Below are 15,205 nucleotides of genomic sequence, written 5' to 3'. Positions count from 1 at the left end.
CCAGGTCAGGTGAGTAGGGAGCATGAGGAATCACTTCAAAGTTGTTATTACGAAGAAACTGTTGCGTAACGTTAGCTCGATGTGCGGGTGAGTTGTCTTGGTGAAACAGCACACGCGCAGCCCTTCCCGGACGTTTTTGTTGCAATGCAAGAAGGAATTTGTTCTTCAAAACATTTTCGTAGGATGCACCTGTTACCGTAGTGCCCTTTGGAACGCAATGGGTTAGGATTACGCCCTCGCTGTCCCAGAACATGGACACCATCATTTTTTCAGCACTGGCGGTTACCCGAAATTTTTTTGGTAGCGGTGAATCTGTGTGCTTCCATTGAGCTGACTGGCGCTTTGTTTCTGGATTGAAAAATGGCATTCACGTCTCAACCATTGTCACAACCGACGAAAAGAAAGTCCCTTTCGTGCTGTCGTTGCGCGTCAACATTGCTTGGCAACGTACCACACGGGCAGCTGTGTGGTTGTCCCTCAGCATTCGTGGCACCCACCTGGATGACACTTTTCTCATTTTCAGGTCGTCATGCAGGATTGTGTGCACAGAACCCACAGAAATGCCAACTCTGGAGGCGATCTGATCAACAGTCATTCGGCGATCCCCCAAAACAATTCTCTCCACTTTCTCGATCATGTCGTCAGACCGGCTTGTGCGAGCCTGAGGTTGTTTCGGTTTGTTGTCACACGATGTTCTGCCTTCATTAAACTGTCGTACCCACGAACGCACTTTCGACACATCCGTAACTCCATCACCACATGTCTCCTTCAACTGTCGATGAATTTCAATTGGTTTCACACCACGCAAATTCAGAAAACGAATGATTGCACGCTGGTCAAGTAATGAAAACGTCGCCATTTTAAGTATTTAAAACAGTTCTCATTCTCGCCGCTGGTGGTAACATTCCATCTCCCGTACGGTGCTGCCATCTCTGGGACGTATTGACAATGAACGTGGCCTCATTTTAAAACAATGCGCATGTTTCTATCTCTTTCCAGTCCAGAGAAAAAAAATCGGAGGCCTTAGAACTTGAATGCACCTCCCATATCCTCTCATTCCAAGACCTCCTGAACTTGCACAGTTAAACACTGATGAGCCAAAACATCGCGATCACCTGCTTAATACGAGGGCTATTCAGAAAGTAGGGAACATTTTGGCATTAAAAAAACTAAGTACAAGAAATACATTTTATTATATACATCTGAAAGAGCGACTGTCATACTACTTTTCTACATAGGCACCAAACGCGTTGAGGCACTTCTCATAGCGGTGGACATGCTTTAAAAGATCTTCCTCATAAAATTCCGCCGCCTGAGACTTCAGCCAGCGAGTCACGCCCGCCTGGAGTTCCATGTCGTCATAAAGGCGCTGCGTTGCAAGCCAGTTCTTCATCTTGGGAAACAAGTGGAAGCCGCCTGGTGCAAGATCGGGGCTGTAGGGAGGATGAGGGAAAATTTCCCATTTGAATGAATTAAAGAGTTCTTAAGTGCGGTTTGCCGTGTGAGGTCGGGCATTGTCGTGCAAAAACAAAATTTTTGCGTTTATTTTGAACTGCTCTTCTAAGGCTCTGCAAAGTTTGACAGTACCAGGCAGAATTTATGGTTGCTCCACGTTCGAGAAAATCAATAAAAAGCACATCTTGCCTATCCCAAAACACTGTCGCCATCAACTTCCTTAGCCGGCCGGTGTGGCCGAGTGGTTCTAGGCGCTACAGTCTGGAACCGCGCGACCGCCTCGGGCTTGGATGTGTGTGATGTCCTTAGGTTAGTTAGGTTTAAGTAGTTCTAAGTTCTAGGGGACTGATGACCTCAGAAGTTAAGTCCCATAGGGCTCAGAGCCATTTGAACCATCAACTTCCTTGTTGACAAGGTTTGCAAACATTTTCTTTGTTATGGCGGGGGGGGGGGGGGGGGGATCTTGTGTGCCCCCACTCCATGGACTGTAATTTTGTCTCGCAATTGACATGTTTCACCCAAGTCTAGTTATCGGTTACGATTCGATTCAGTAATGAATCGCCATGTCTGTGGTAGGCCTCCAGAAATGTTAACGTTGCCCCCATTCGCTGTTCTTTATGGTGCTCTGTAAGCATTTTGGGCACCCATCGTGTACAAAATTTGTGGTAGCCCAGCTTCTGAGTGGAAACTTGTGGAAAGGAAAGCGAAAGCTCCGTTATTGTGAAACGACAGTTTTCACGAATCATTTCATCAACTTTAGCGACAAATCGTCAGCCACAAAGCTCGGCCGTCCACTCTTTTCTTCATTATGAACGTTGGTTCGGCCATTTTTAAAACGAATGCACCATTTCCGGACGGAAAATTCACTCATTATGTTGTTTCCGTACACTTCGCACAGTTCACGGTAAATTTCTATAGGTTTTAGGTTTTTTGCCAGCAAAAATCGTATCACAGGCTGCACCTCACAACTGGCGGGATTTTCGATTGCAGCGCACATTTCAAATTCGAATATCGAAAAAGGCAGACGCGCAGAGACGTTCCCGCTGTCACGAAAGGATGCCGACTGCGCTGCCAAGCACGCACATAACCAAAATATACGCGATCGGCGCGCGCCTAACGGCGTCAGACGGAAACGTTCCCTACCTTCTGAATAGCCCTCGTAGCTTGTTTCTCCGTTTTTGGAACGAAATAAATCACTGATTCTGTCTATCACGGATCCGACAGTTTGCCTGTACATTAACATTTCCAAAATATACAAAAAAAAACAAATTTTACAAATTTCTGCCAGTTAACTTACGGCAAACACACACGCTTGCCAGGTAGGACTTGCGAACTTTTACAACATTCTCCTTTCAAGGCAACAATTTCTACCCGTAATGAAATGGCGAACTTTTGCATGGCAAGTAAACACACTAATAACCAACTACCTGTATAAAACACATAAGCACGTTGAGTAAAAGCCTTAAAAGGTATTGAATTGGAAAAGCACATAACAGTTTTTGCTGACTAGAAACAATACAAAAAAAAATCCACTACAGTGTACATTAACAACCTTGCTTAATTATAGTCGAATATACATAAACACAAATTTACATAAGTTACAGCTTCCATATGAGCAGGAATTCGTTATGCAATTGACTAGTTCTTACCACGAGGCAAAAGGATTTTTTCTTCTTTCTTAGAGTGCCTTTTACACGTGAGTCTAGTAATACCAGTTATGGCTGGTGAGAGAATGGATCAGGTCTTAGTGCCTTGCATTTTAAACAGTACAATCATTAGTGCCTTAGACTTTCACAGACATGGCAGAGGCTAACAGTCGAATAAACCCGTAGGTAAACAGGGAGGGGAAAGAAGCAATCTGAATCACAGATTTACTCTGACTCCCCCCATTTCGTCGTCAAAAGAGGACAAACGGACCACCCTTTCTAATATTACCACCTTCCCGCGGGTGGGCAGACGAGAATGTATGGCGGGAAACCCCCAAAAAATACGGCTGGTATAATTAACAAGAATAAGTAAATTGAATTCAGTTAAACTTCATAAAATCTGTTAACAATCAATACTCAACTTCTGGTGCTGGACTGAACCAACGCAGCACCTCCAAATGTTCTGCCCAGCCGCCCGCTGCCAGCCGTTTCAGCGGACGCAGGAAGGCGCGCCGATTTTCAGAACCTCCTCGCCGGTCGACAGCATATGACCGAACTGCAGATTAGGCCCCTCGCGGACCCACAGTCAGGAAGATTCCTTTCGCGACGAGCAGTTAACGCCCCATACCACGGAGCCGCTGCTCGCGTCCCTTCGCTGATGCCGCGGTCTGCGTGCTGTCCCTCTAGCACCGGCAGAGAAGTCGCTTCTTGATGCCCCGACTGCCAACTCTCCACGAGAGCCCATACAGCCACCTCTTAAACCCACGCGAACAGCCCACTTTTCCCCTTTCCCACTATAGGGAGACACCGAAGCCTTCAATTGCGACAAAGGCGCCACCGCCAAAAAACGAAGGGCGACTGCTTCACGCTACCCGCTGCGGCGCGCTTTTCAAAGCTAACTTTACTACGGCTCACTATTGTCTTTGAATAAAAACGTCATTTCTGTTCGTCTCATTGCGTGTTTCTATCAATTACTTTCTGTATTAATCTGTAGTAGTTCTTTCTATGTATGTTCCCAAGTTTCATCGAGCTTGGCAGTGATACATCATGCGAAAGTTACTTTCGCCCTTAAATTTTGCATACTGTTGTATAAACAGTTAAACGAAATCAGCTTTGTTGCAAACTGGATCCCATTAACTGTGAATGAAAGCAGTCAATATTGCTGGTTTTGGTGTTTTTAGATAAACTGCGAGTTTCTGGTGCAAGCTGAAAGATTATTGAGATAAATTCTCCCCCGCAGTGGTAATCCTTAACGAGTAATACCGTAGCTGCATATTGACCTAGTACGTGGTTTAGTAGATCGAGCCCAATCCAGTTAACACAGAAAATCAATATATATCTCCTTGCATATTTCGCTGTTCAAAGTTATTTCGTGCCATGGAGTCTTGCAACAGCTGACGCAATACAACGATGATACATACCTCATGTGACAGATATGTAATTGAGATTACGCTGGATGTGCACAAACAGTCTGGTTTTAAGTTATCACGTAATGCAGGAGTCATTCTTAAGAGCCGCCACTGCTTGGTAGAACAAACAATGTGGATGAACGTAGCAAGTACTTCTCTCGCACAGTAAATTTGTTCTGTCTCTTGTAGTATCAGTCTACCCGTGTGAGCAGTGGCTATGCGAAGTCACTTTGTTACCGCTAGTCGGTCCGTGAAAGACAGTGCACGGTGTCAATATATAAAAAAAAAGACGAGCGCGAAAATCATATTTTTCAGGGGGTCATATTTAAGGTTCTGTTGATCTTATGGCTAGCCCTTTACCTAGTGAACATTTGTATGAATAACGCTAGAGCGGACATATTGTAGTTATCCGACAATGCAGAGTCAAAATTTAAAAATAACACACTTCCTCCAGCCCAGGAAATTTAGCAAATCGGTCCGTCCTTTTGCCTTAGGTGTGGTCTAGGGTAGGCTTCAGGTGGCTTGTATAGCATCAGTCGTTCAAGAGCGTTTCCTGAGCAAACCCCGAGAAACCATGTTTTTTTTGGGTACCAAAACTACCAGTTGTTGGGATGGCCACTTCTTTAATGTCTATTCACAGCATATCGTCGAAATTTTTGCCGTACGTTCTCGGTATGACGTTATCATGGAACACTGAAAATCTTTTCGGCGTCATTTTCGGTCACTGAGATCTAGACGTTCCAAATTACTGTATTTACATACGTAATGTATGCACGTAATATTCGATCTGAGGCGTAAATGTGCGCGCTGTCACTGTATATGGGCACTTCACGCTTACATAGGCTTGTCTTGACCTGGAAATTATTGGACAGCGCCACCTGGCGGCGTAAGCACTTCATAAAAAAAAATTTGTCATACGAAATTCTTTGAACTTGGAAATCAAACGCCTTTTTTGATTAACCGTAGGTGTGTCCAAAAATGTTGTACATTTTTATGCGTTGTAATGTAAAGTGAAACTTTGTTGGATGGGAGACGATTCTGTGTTAACCTTATATTATGCGTACTTCTGTGTTATTTGTATATGTGTACAACGAGATTTTTTTAGTTACGTAGATTTTAATGTAGTACATGGGTTGGTTACAGAGTAGTGGGAACAGTGCTGTAACATGAAGGATTTGTCTCACATGACATATTCACCGACTGTAGTTGATACCAGGTCAGCTGCGGTATTGCAGTGAGTGGCAGTTGCATTTCAGTCAGCTGCAATGTGCAGAGTCCGCAGAGTGGTACCAGTCCATTTTTGTTCATTCTCAGATATAGAGTACAAAAGTTAAATGAGCGCTGATAAATCTGCAGTTGAGATACCAGAAATATTCAAGTATGTATACTTGTACCACTATTGAAATAAGCCCTTCATATGGTGGCCAATACACAGTGGCCAATTCTCGTCCCAGCCGCAGGCGAGTTGATTCGTTTGTTCGGTAGGGGAAGCAGACAATGTCTGACACCTTTCGGTCAGTTAGCGATGACAGAGTCGAGGCGAACGCTCTGCAACCTTTCTCAAACGATTTTACAGAAAAATTTCTTTTTGCTTTATCTTTAGATTTATATAACAGTTTCATGATGATGTACCCATCATTTCGTTGATGAACATATGATATTTACGTGCAAGTATGATAATGCGCGAAATTAGAAAAACTTTGCAATGAAAATAGAAGTCGCTATGATTTTGCGTTTGGTGCATATTACATAACATGTTGCTCTGTATGAAATTTAGCTAAGTTGGGTATAGGTCTCTGTCACCAATCTCAAGAAAACTGATCTGACGTAGCACACTCGTTTGCTATCGGGCCGCGCCAGCGATAAAGCCAGAGTGAAATATCCAAAACATTCCTCATATTTCGTAAATGATTTGAGATACCGAAATAAGATTTTGGCAAATGAGGAGAGTATTATGCTACATGATTATTAGGCAAAACTTGATTATCTACTGCGATAGTTCACTAAATACACAAAAGAATGTAATTTTTAAGAAACACCGAAAGTTGGTGAAACGAAAAATGCTGTGGGTTTTGGAACATCATAAGTGACAATATTACACGTTAATTTTGTATCGAGAATGTGCTTTTTCATAAGATCCTGACATTACTTTTCCTCAGTTCCTCATTTAACGAACTTAATAAACCACTGTTTCAGAATTCTCTTGCAGTTGCGTCTGCACAACATGTTAGTGAGGTGAGACAGTGTAAACTTCGTTTTGTTTTGGCAAAAGAAGTAAATTTTAACACGGCAGCAAAATAAATAAGTAGGTTTTATTCAAAATTCGCCACTCATGCCGCTTCTCTGAAAGTTACAATACAAATGGTTGATAAACCAAGAAAAAATAAACTGCTGCGTTTTCAGAAGTGACGGATCATTTTGAATGGCCACTATGCAAGTGTGGGTGTGGAGGGGCCCACTTAATATTTACATAAAATGTGAGTGCAAACTTCAGTTTGGAACGGCACTTTCCATCCAGCGCTCGAAATTTCCCCTACAACACCTTCCCGCAACCCCCACCTTTAGTACTCTACCGACACTTGCCCTGCTGTGTGTGCATCTACCAGCCACGGTATTCTGTGTGGACACTTAATGCCTGGATGTGTGGAAGACCATTTCAAGTGGCCTAACACTACATTTAGAAAACACGAATAACGTGCGTGGATCAAGACTGAAGTGACACGTAGTCAGAGTGCACAACCATGTTTCCTTCTGGTACCGTGTCCCACCATCCTTCATGACAATGCACCATGCCACATGGCGAACCCCATGCAGGAGCTCCTGCATTCGAGGGGGGGGGGGGAGAGATACTGGAACGTCCGCCGTATTCACCCGATACGAGTCCGTGCGATTACGACCTGAAGGAACCTCTTCGTGTCATGCGTTTGTGAGGTAACGGGCGAGTTGTGGCGGCCTGAGAATATTCTAAGTTCGGAGATGGCGTGGCCGCATGAGCCGCTCGGCAAGCTGGGGCTCGTCAGCAACCGTGTGGTGCCGAACATTAGCCGGAGCAAGAGGGGCAGCCCCAGCGCGTGGTCCAGGCCGACAGCGTGGCTGGGAATTCCATGTTGACGCTGTGTCGAGGACTGTGCTTTGCGTCGATGAAGGAGGTTTGTATGCCGGGAGTTCCAAAGATGGCGGACTTTGTGAAACCATAATGGGAGACATTTTACAGTTCATGCAGAAATCATGATACCTTAAAAAGGAACATGTACATTACCATTATTTGCATGACGATTCTGATGGTGTAATCAGTTTTTCAATGTCTTTATTAGTTTAAAGTTTAGTATGTGACTGCAAATTATACAAGTAACACCCAGCAACGAATTTCCAAAATCTAAACGCTTCATCTGATTTCGTCGATCGACGTGTCTTTAGAAAGCTATTAGTTTAAACCTAAATTGGTATGAATTACGGATATGTAACTTGAATAGTACATGAGTTAGGAGGTAAAAGTGGCCGATTACTATTGATTATGTCAGGCCATAGGTACTCCACAATTACACGAAAAAACGGTAGCAGCATGCTTATAAATATATTTATTCGTCTATGTCTTTGTTTATGTCCGATATACACTATTCGTGAAGAAATTGGTCAAATATTTACTGTGCTTTAGAAAGCACAGACACGTTAGGCTACTGGCCTACTTTTGTTTCTATTCCTTTGATATAAGTTTAATTGATTTGTGTATGTATTTAATAATGTGTGATAGAGCGTATTTATGGTCCAGCCACAGGCATATTTAATTTCAAGTTATTTAAATGTAAATCCAGTATTTCGTATGTGTTCTAATATGTTTGTGAGTGTGCGTCGGCTTGGAGACATGGCGGGAGTGCTCTAACCAATCACAGCGCTCGTTACTACGGTAGGAGACTACCAAAGTCAATGGAGAGACTGGAGGAAAGTGGGGGCGAAGCATCGGGTCGCACAGGATGGGGGAGTGCGGGACGGGAAGGCGCGACGGACGGTCGCAGGAAATACTTTGAGAGTGTTGAGCAGTTTGCGCGTGGTCGCGGGAGATGGAAATATTTCGCAGTGCCGACTTGTGGTTTCTGCAGTGAAGACGTAGTATGCGTTTAGAAATGAATATTGAAAGGGTACAGTACCGCCCGACATTGAAAATAGGTACAACATTCTTCGTGGTGGTGGTGGTTAGTGTTTAACGTCCCGTCGACAACGAGGTCATTAGAGACGGAGCGCAAGCTCGGGTTAAGGAAGGATTGGGAAGGAAATCGGCCGTGCCCTTTCAAAGGAACCATCCCGGCATTTGCCTGAAACGATTTAGGGAAATCACGGAAAACCTAAATCAGGATGGCCGGAGACGGGATTGAACCGTCGTCCTCCCGAATGCGAGTCCAGTGTGCTAACCACTGCGCCACCTCGCTCGGTACATTCTTCGTTATTCTTGTCAGAACAACATTTTTTTTTTGTAATAATAACTCAATTTCACTTAATACACCGAAGCCGGATACCAGTGTAGGAAAGAATGACAATTTATTTATTTAATTGATCACATGTGCACTCCCACAAAATAAATCCCTACATCCAATTTGGTGAGATCTGCGAAATGAATGAATGTATGGTCGTCTGCTAACCACAGATAGTAAATGTGCAATATATGATCATCTTTGAGACGGTCCTTTGGTCACCTTAGGTGGAACCAAAGAGATGAAATTTACCTGAGCTTTGAGCGCCTGAAATGTGGCTGACCAATACGGTAGCATGGTGCTTCCCCATCTTGGCGGAGGTGCGAGATCGGCCATGTTTCAGCACTCTGCCGCTGGATCTTGTGTTGGTAAGACCTGTCTTAGGTGTGCTCCGTAAAGAGAAAAGAGTGGATAGAATGGTATGCATGTGGAATACATAAGAGTAGATTGCAGTAATAATATCTCTATTTCAGGAACTTTTGTGGGGAGAATCAAATGTCAGGCAGGTAATATTAAGGGGATCGTAGTAATCTTCAGAAGTGACCAACGGTCACAATGAAACCACGTGTAGCAATAAGTTGAAATACTTCCGAGTGCTTAAGTTAAGCTGAATTACTATAAGTTGGAAATATTTCAGAAATGGCGTGTGCAGGACTTGAAATTAGAGACGAGTACTTCCACGTGGTGAGTACTGTGTGAGTCTCAATCAGTGTATGAGACAAAGGATAAAGAGAAGTACTCGTCCATGGTATCAGTTGAGGACTCACTTGTGTGATGAATATGTTCTTAATATTACTTTGTGTGTTATGTTTCCGTGTGACGCTTGATTCAAACTATAATACTCTGTGAGTGAAGCAAGGTGAGTCAGCCGTCTATCCAGCAACACCACTTGGCTTGCATTGCACAGGAAGACGTGCATACAAAGAAAAGTTACAAAGTGGGGCAGTGTCGTGTGAAACTGGTATAAATACTAATTGAAGGTGGAAAGCTGAAAGTGATGTGATTATAATGTTGCGACTATTCTTTGTATTGTATGTTGCCAGTGTGATGTATTTCATGAAATTTAAGTATGTGTGGTTGGCATGGGAGAGTAACAAGATAGTTTCAGAGGCAGTGGGTTATGCATGTTCCTTTTTGTACCACTCGGTCTGGAGGAAATTTTCGTGATGATGGGTGTGAGAGTCGAAGTGTGAGATATAGCAAAAGATCCACCATCCTATCCAGAAAGTGCACTGTAGCGTTAAATAATTACGAGACCATAAGATAGAGAATCACCAATGTAAAGCCATGCCCACTGGGCGGAATTTCTCATGTGTTATTGTTGTAGGTTATAGAATTTGTGTGTTTAGGTTATAGAGTTTATAGGAATAAATAAGATAGTGAAAAGAAAAAGATTGGTGGCCTTTTCCTTCGAATAGTATGTTGTCATGATACCCAGAATTTATGATGTGTGCGCCATTCATATTCAGTACGATGGCCACGTGTTGATCAAAGCCGTCAAAAAAGAAAGAAAATGTGGTATTGCCAGTGCGTAGTGAACAGTCAGAGTTGTGTAAATTACTAATAGTCAGATGTGCGTTTCCGTTTCCGTTGCGTAATATTCAATCAGGAGAATAACTTGTAACTTAATTGTGAGTATTAGAGTTCATGTTACTCGATAAATAAGAATGAGTCCACTCGCTTGGCAGACCACTCATCTTGCAGGCCTGACTGCTTGATGCCACAGTATGAGCAAGGCATGTGGGTGCCTCTCAGTATCTCGCAAGCTACGTTGTTGCTCATAACTAATTACATGAAGTAGGAATCTATTGTTTCCCTGTTATTCAACTCATATTTTATTTAATTGCTGGACCATCGACACCAGTAAGTGTTTTGCAATAATAAACGGCATGCTTAAAGGTACTTCTGCTATCGTACTAATCATTTAAAGTCGTTAAAAATAGTACCTGCAGATTTTATTTAGTTGCAATCTTTCATTTATAAATTTCTATGTTACATTCAAAATTCGCAATTGCCGTTTGATAGGAACTTTCGATCATTCGATTCATGTGTATATTTTATTCCATACTATAGACTCAGCAGTATTTGGCTTGTAATGCGGCAACTACGTATCCCAGCCCCTCGACAACGAAACCAGCGAAAACTTTTAATATTTCAACTCCGAGTCTGAGGGTACGTAGTTGTGGGCCACCATTAATTTTTTATTTGAAAGCTCGCAAGCTACAAGACATCACTCACTTTGAGATTGTCTTATCCTTTCTTCACAGATGCAACCTTTTTCGTTTGGATAAATTCTTTTTAATAACTGACCCTTTCATGTAACGTAGATGGCCTCCATTTTGTGAGATGCTGATATTGTTGTTTGCTTTAATCTGATATACCTGCTAAGAATTAAGTAAGGGCGGTCCCTGCGAAATATCGACAGAGATGGAACCACTGATGGTATACGACGTCTTCCGTCTCTATGGGGGAACGTGATATAGGTGCGGGTGCGGGGCGATTATATTGAGGATATGCAATACGGTGAACGTCTGAAAATATAGTTTGCTATGAATGATAACCACGTTCCCACTACTTTTTATTCAAGCCATGTATTTATTAGCGTTGTATTTGTTTTTCTCGGACGCACAAAACGAATACCACGTCATCAAAAACGGTGGTTTATTATCAAAGGAAGGTCATGTAATGTTGGCAAAGGTTTATAATGAATCTGCTTCTCCATCTCCAACAGACCAAAAATGGCTGGTTGAATTCGAATGCTCCCAAACTTGTTTCGAATATGATCCACGTGAAAGGCATCCCTATAGATCATCCACAAGTGAGAACACGTGGAACATGCACGGCGTGATATTCAATGATTAGCGATTCAGGGTACAGTAAATGAAACAGTTGATTCTATAAACATATCAGAAGAAAAATTGCAGTAAATTTGAGAGAAAAATTTTGTGCAGTGTTATCGGCGCGTTTGTTGAATGCAAATACAAATGCGAAAACTAATTGCACAGATATGTTTAGGCTGTTTGAAAAAGAAGAATGCGAGTGATTTAGTGCACCAGTTTTTTATTATGTAAGAAAACAGCAATCAAATCTGTCGGTAGAACTGCGAAAAATGGTGTCCCTGCAGGAAAATATGAAGTTGATTTAAGTTTCCGGAAACAAAATGGCGAGTTCTTTCTGGTATGAAAATAGCGTCAACTGCCGACTCGCGTCAGAAATTTACGCCACAATTAAGCAAAGGTTTTGCTGTAACTGCCACTGAAATTCGTTTAACTAACTCTAAGCGTTGATAAATGACTTTTTTAACTTTTTATGTCTTACATGTTTGCACCGGTTAATGTGTTCTTCTTTCTGAAGACTGGTTTGATCCTCTGCTACCTTTACTATTTCTTCTCTCAAAGACACCCATTCGTGTTCTGTTGTGTTACTTTCCCTGTTTCAGTCAATAGTTACCTTATGCTCCCTTTGACACTGTCAACAACCGTAGATTCTTCAATTTATACAAGTCTTGTCTGCGTAAATTACCCTCTTTCGGCAATTTCTTCAGTTTTAATATGCACTTCTTGACCAATATATGATTCACGGCCAGAGTGCACGTATGCACTTAGAAATGTTTTTCAGTGTAGAATATGCTTTCTGACTCTTTCTTACCATTATACAGTCTGAAACGTACCGGTGTCTCCAGGTCCCATCCATGTATACAGCTTTTCACGGTCCTTAATCGAAGTGTCTGCAGTGATCAAATTATGCTCTACGCAGATTTCTACCAGGTAGCGTCCCCTTTCATTCCTTTTCCCCAGTCCATGTTCTCCTGCTGTTTTCCTGTTTCCTACAATTGTATTCAGGTCCCCCGTCACAATTAAATTTTCGTTTCCCTGAACGATCTGAATATTTTTTTGTTTCATTTTTCAGTCTCTTCATCATCTTAGGAGCTAGCAGGAATGTAAACTTGTACTACGGAGCTGAGAGTTGACTACATGTATGTCTTGGCTACTATAATGCGTTCACTGTGTTGTCTGTAACAGCTTACCCACATTCCCATTTTCTTATTCATCATCAGACCTACTTCTTCATTGCCCCTGTTTGATTTTGCATTTATAGCCCTGTATAGCATCTTACCAGAAGTCCTGTTCGTTCTGGCGTCACACTTCACAAATTTCTAATAAAACTAATTTCAGCGTATCCATTTCCCTTTTTTAAATTCTATGAGGTACCTACCCGACTAAGGGTTCTAACATTTCACGCTGCGCCAAGCAGAACGCCAGTTTGGTTTTTTTGATGACATCCACCTGAGTAGTCACCACCCGCGGATCCGAAAGGGAGGCTGTTTGACCATCGTAAATATTTTACCCAAGAGGATGCCATCATCATTAAGTACATAATAGAACTGCACTCCCTCGGAAAAAAATAACGGTTGTTATTTCCTCCCCCCTTCAGCCGTTCGCAGTAACAAAATAGCAAGGCCATGGTGGTAATGTTTCAACGCTGCATCAATCAGTCATACAGACTGTTGCCACTGTAAATACTGAAAAGGCTGCCGTCTCCCTTCAGTAACACTAGTTAGCTTGGCCTATTCACAGACACCCCACCTACTAATGGCTATCACCATGATTCAGGCACACAGGCCGCAGCGTTCATGGGGGAAATACATAATGAACACCTCTCAATCTTACGTTCCGTGAGTCGTAATTACAGATATGATAGGAGTAGCCGAAACATCGCCTTAAATAAGGAACTATATCAATGCTTCTAAAAGGTTTTGTTCACAGATATAAGCAATGATCCTAATCATTTAGGAAACTGATTTATTTACTAATTGTACTATTTGTCTACAATGCACACAGACATCAACGCCAAGTGGCAGAAATCAAGAGAGAAATTTTTAAACTATGCCCAAGTATTAATTGTATGAAACATCCCCTTAGAAAAATTTATGAATGACTGTGCTGATAAACCTCTTACATTATTTGGTTTTCAAACAGCTGAGCAGAACTGAACGTACTCAGAAATTTCGCTCTTTACCTATTCTGATCAACACTAAACTGACACACAATATTTTTAGCGCAACGCAATCTGACTTTCAAAAATCCCTACAAAAGAATGGCCCTGACTAACAATAACCTATACCTTTCATGAATCACTTACCTCACAAAAATCTTCGTTACTCAAACTACTGAAATACAGCGTGCGCCAATACTGCCAGCTGAATAAAAGATTCTAACTACTGAAGGCACTAACTACTGATAGGCATAGTTAGCAAATGAAAGATTTTAATAGAGAACAAATAATGTATTTACCTTAATAATGTTCAAAAGTCATTATATATATATATATATATATATATATATATATATATATATATATATATATATCAGTTCATGAAATCCAGTCTTACAAATTTACTGTCTCTGAAGGACACACGTCCGGATCATCCGCTCTCAAAACTCCGCCATCTCTCTCACCACATCCACCACTGCTGACGGCTCACCACCAACTGCGCAACGATACGCGCTGTTCACATCCAGCTACCCAACACTACAATAGCAAACAACACTGCAAACCAGCCACAGACTGCACACAGCACAGCCAGTGATTTTCATACAGAGCGCTATGTGGCGTTACCAATAAAAAAAAAACCTGAACAGCCTACTTACAATTGTAATAAGAAAATTATACAAGTGAACAATAAAGGCATAGAAGCAATTGATGACTCTTCGTGCTGAAGACAACGACTGGATTAAAGCAAAAGAAATGAGAAAACTAAGCGCGATGTGTGTAAAATGGAATGTTTACAATAAACGTATATTGCCAGTTCTGACGTATCACAGAAACTGTGTTTTTTTCATATAGCAGTGACGAAATGCATCGCGAACAATCAGGACTCCGACGAAAATTCAGCACAACACACCTCATTCACTGTCTGTGGCAAGTTATCATCCGAGCGAAAGAATATGAAATGCCCCGTTTTCCTAGTTTTCAACCAATCAGTCACGCAGCAGTAGCAAAGGCTCTAGAGAAACGGTGCAAGAGGTAGAATTAACGCACGGTAAGATTATCCACGATATACATATCGATCAAAATTCACGAGAAATTTTTCCTCGGAAATGATGTAAACAAAGGGTTACAATATCATCAGAATTATTTACGGCTGTGTTGGAAAGGCCAACATCCAAAACAAAATTCTAGGAAACACGAATGAAAAGTGATTAAATGACTGACGGTTTGCATATTG

Source organism: Schistocerca cancellata, chromosome 2, assembly GCF_023864275.1.
Source record: "Schistocerca cancellata isolate TAMUIC-IGC-003103 chromosome 2, iqSchCanc2.1, whole genome shotgun sequence".
In the NCBI taxonomy this organism is placed as follows: Eukaryota; Metazoa; Arthropoda; class Insecta; order Orthoptera; family Acrididae; genus Schistocerca; species Schistocerca cancellata.
Note: the sequence above shows the minus strand (reverse complement) of the source record.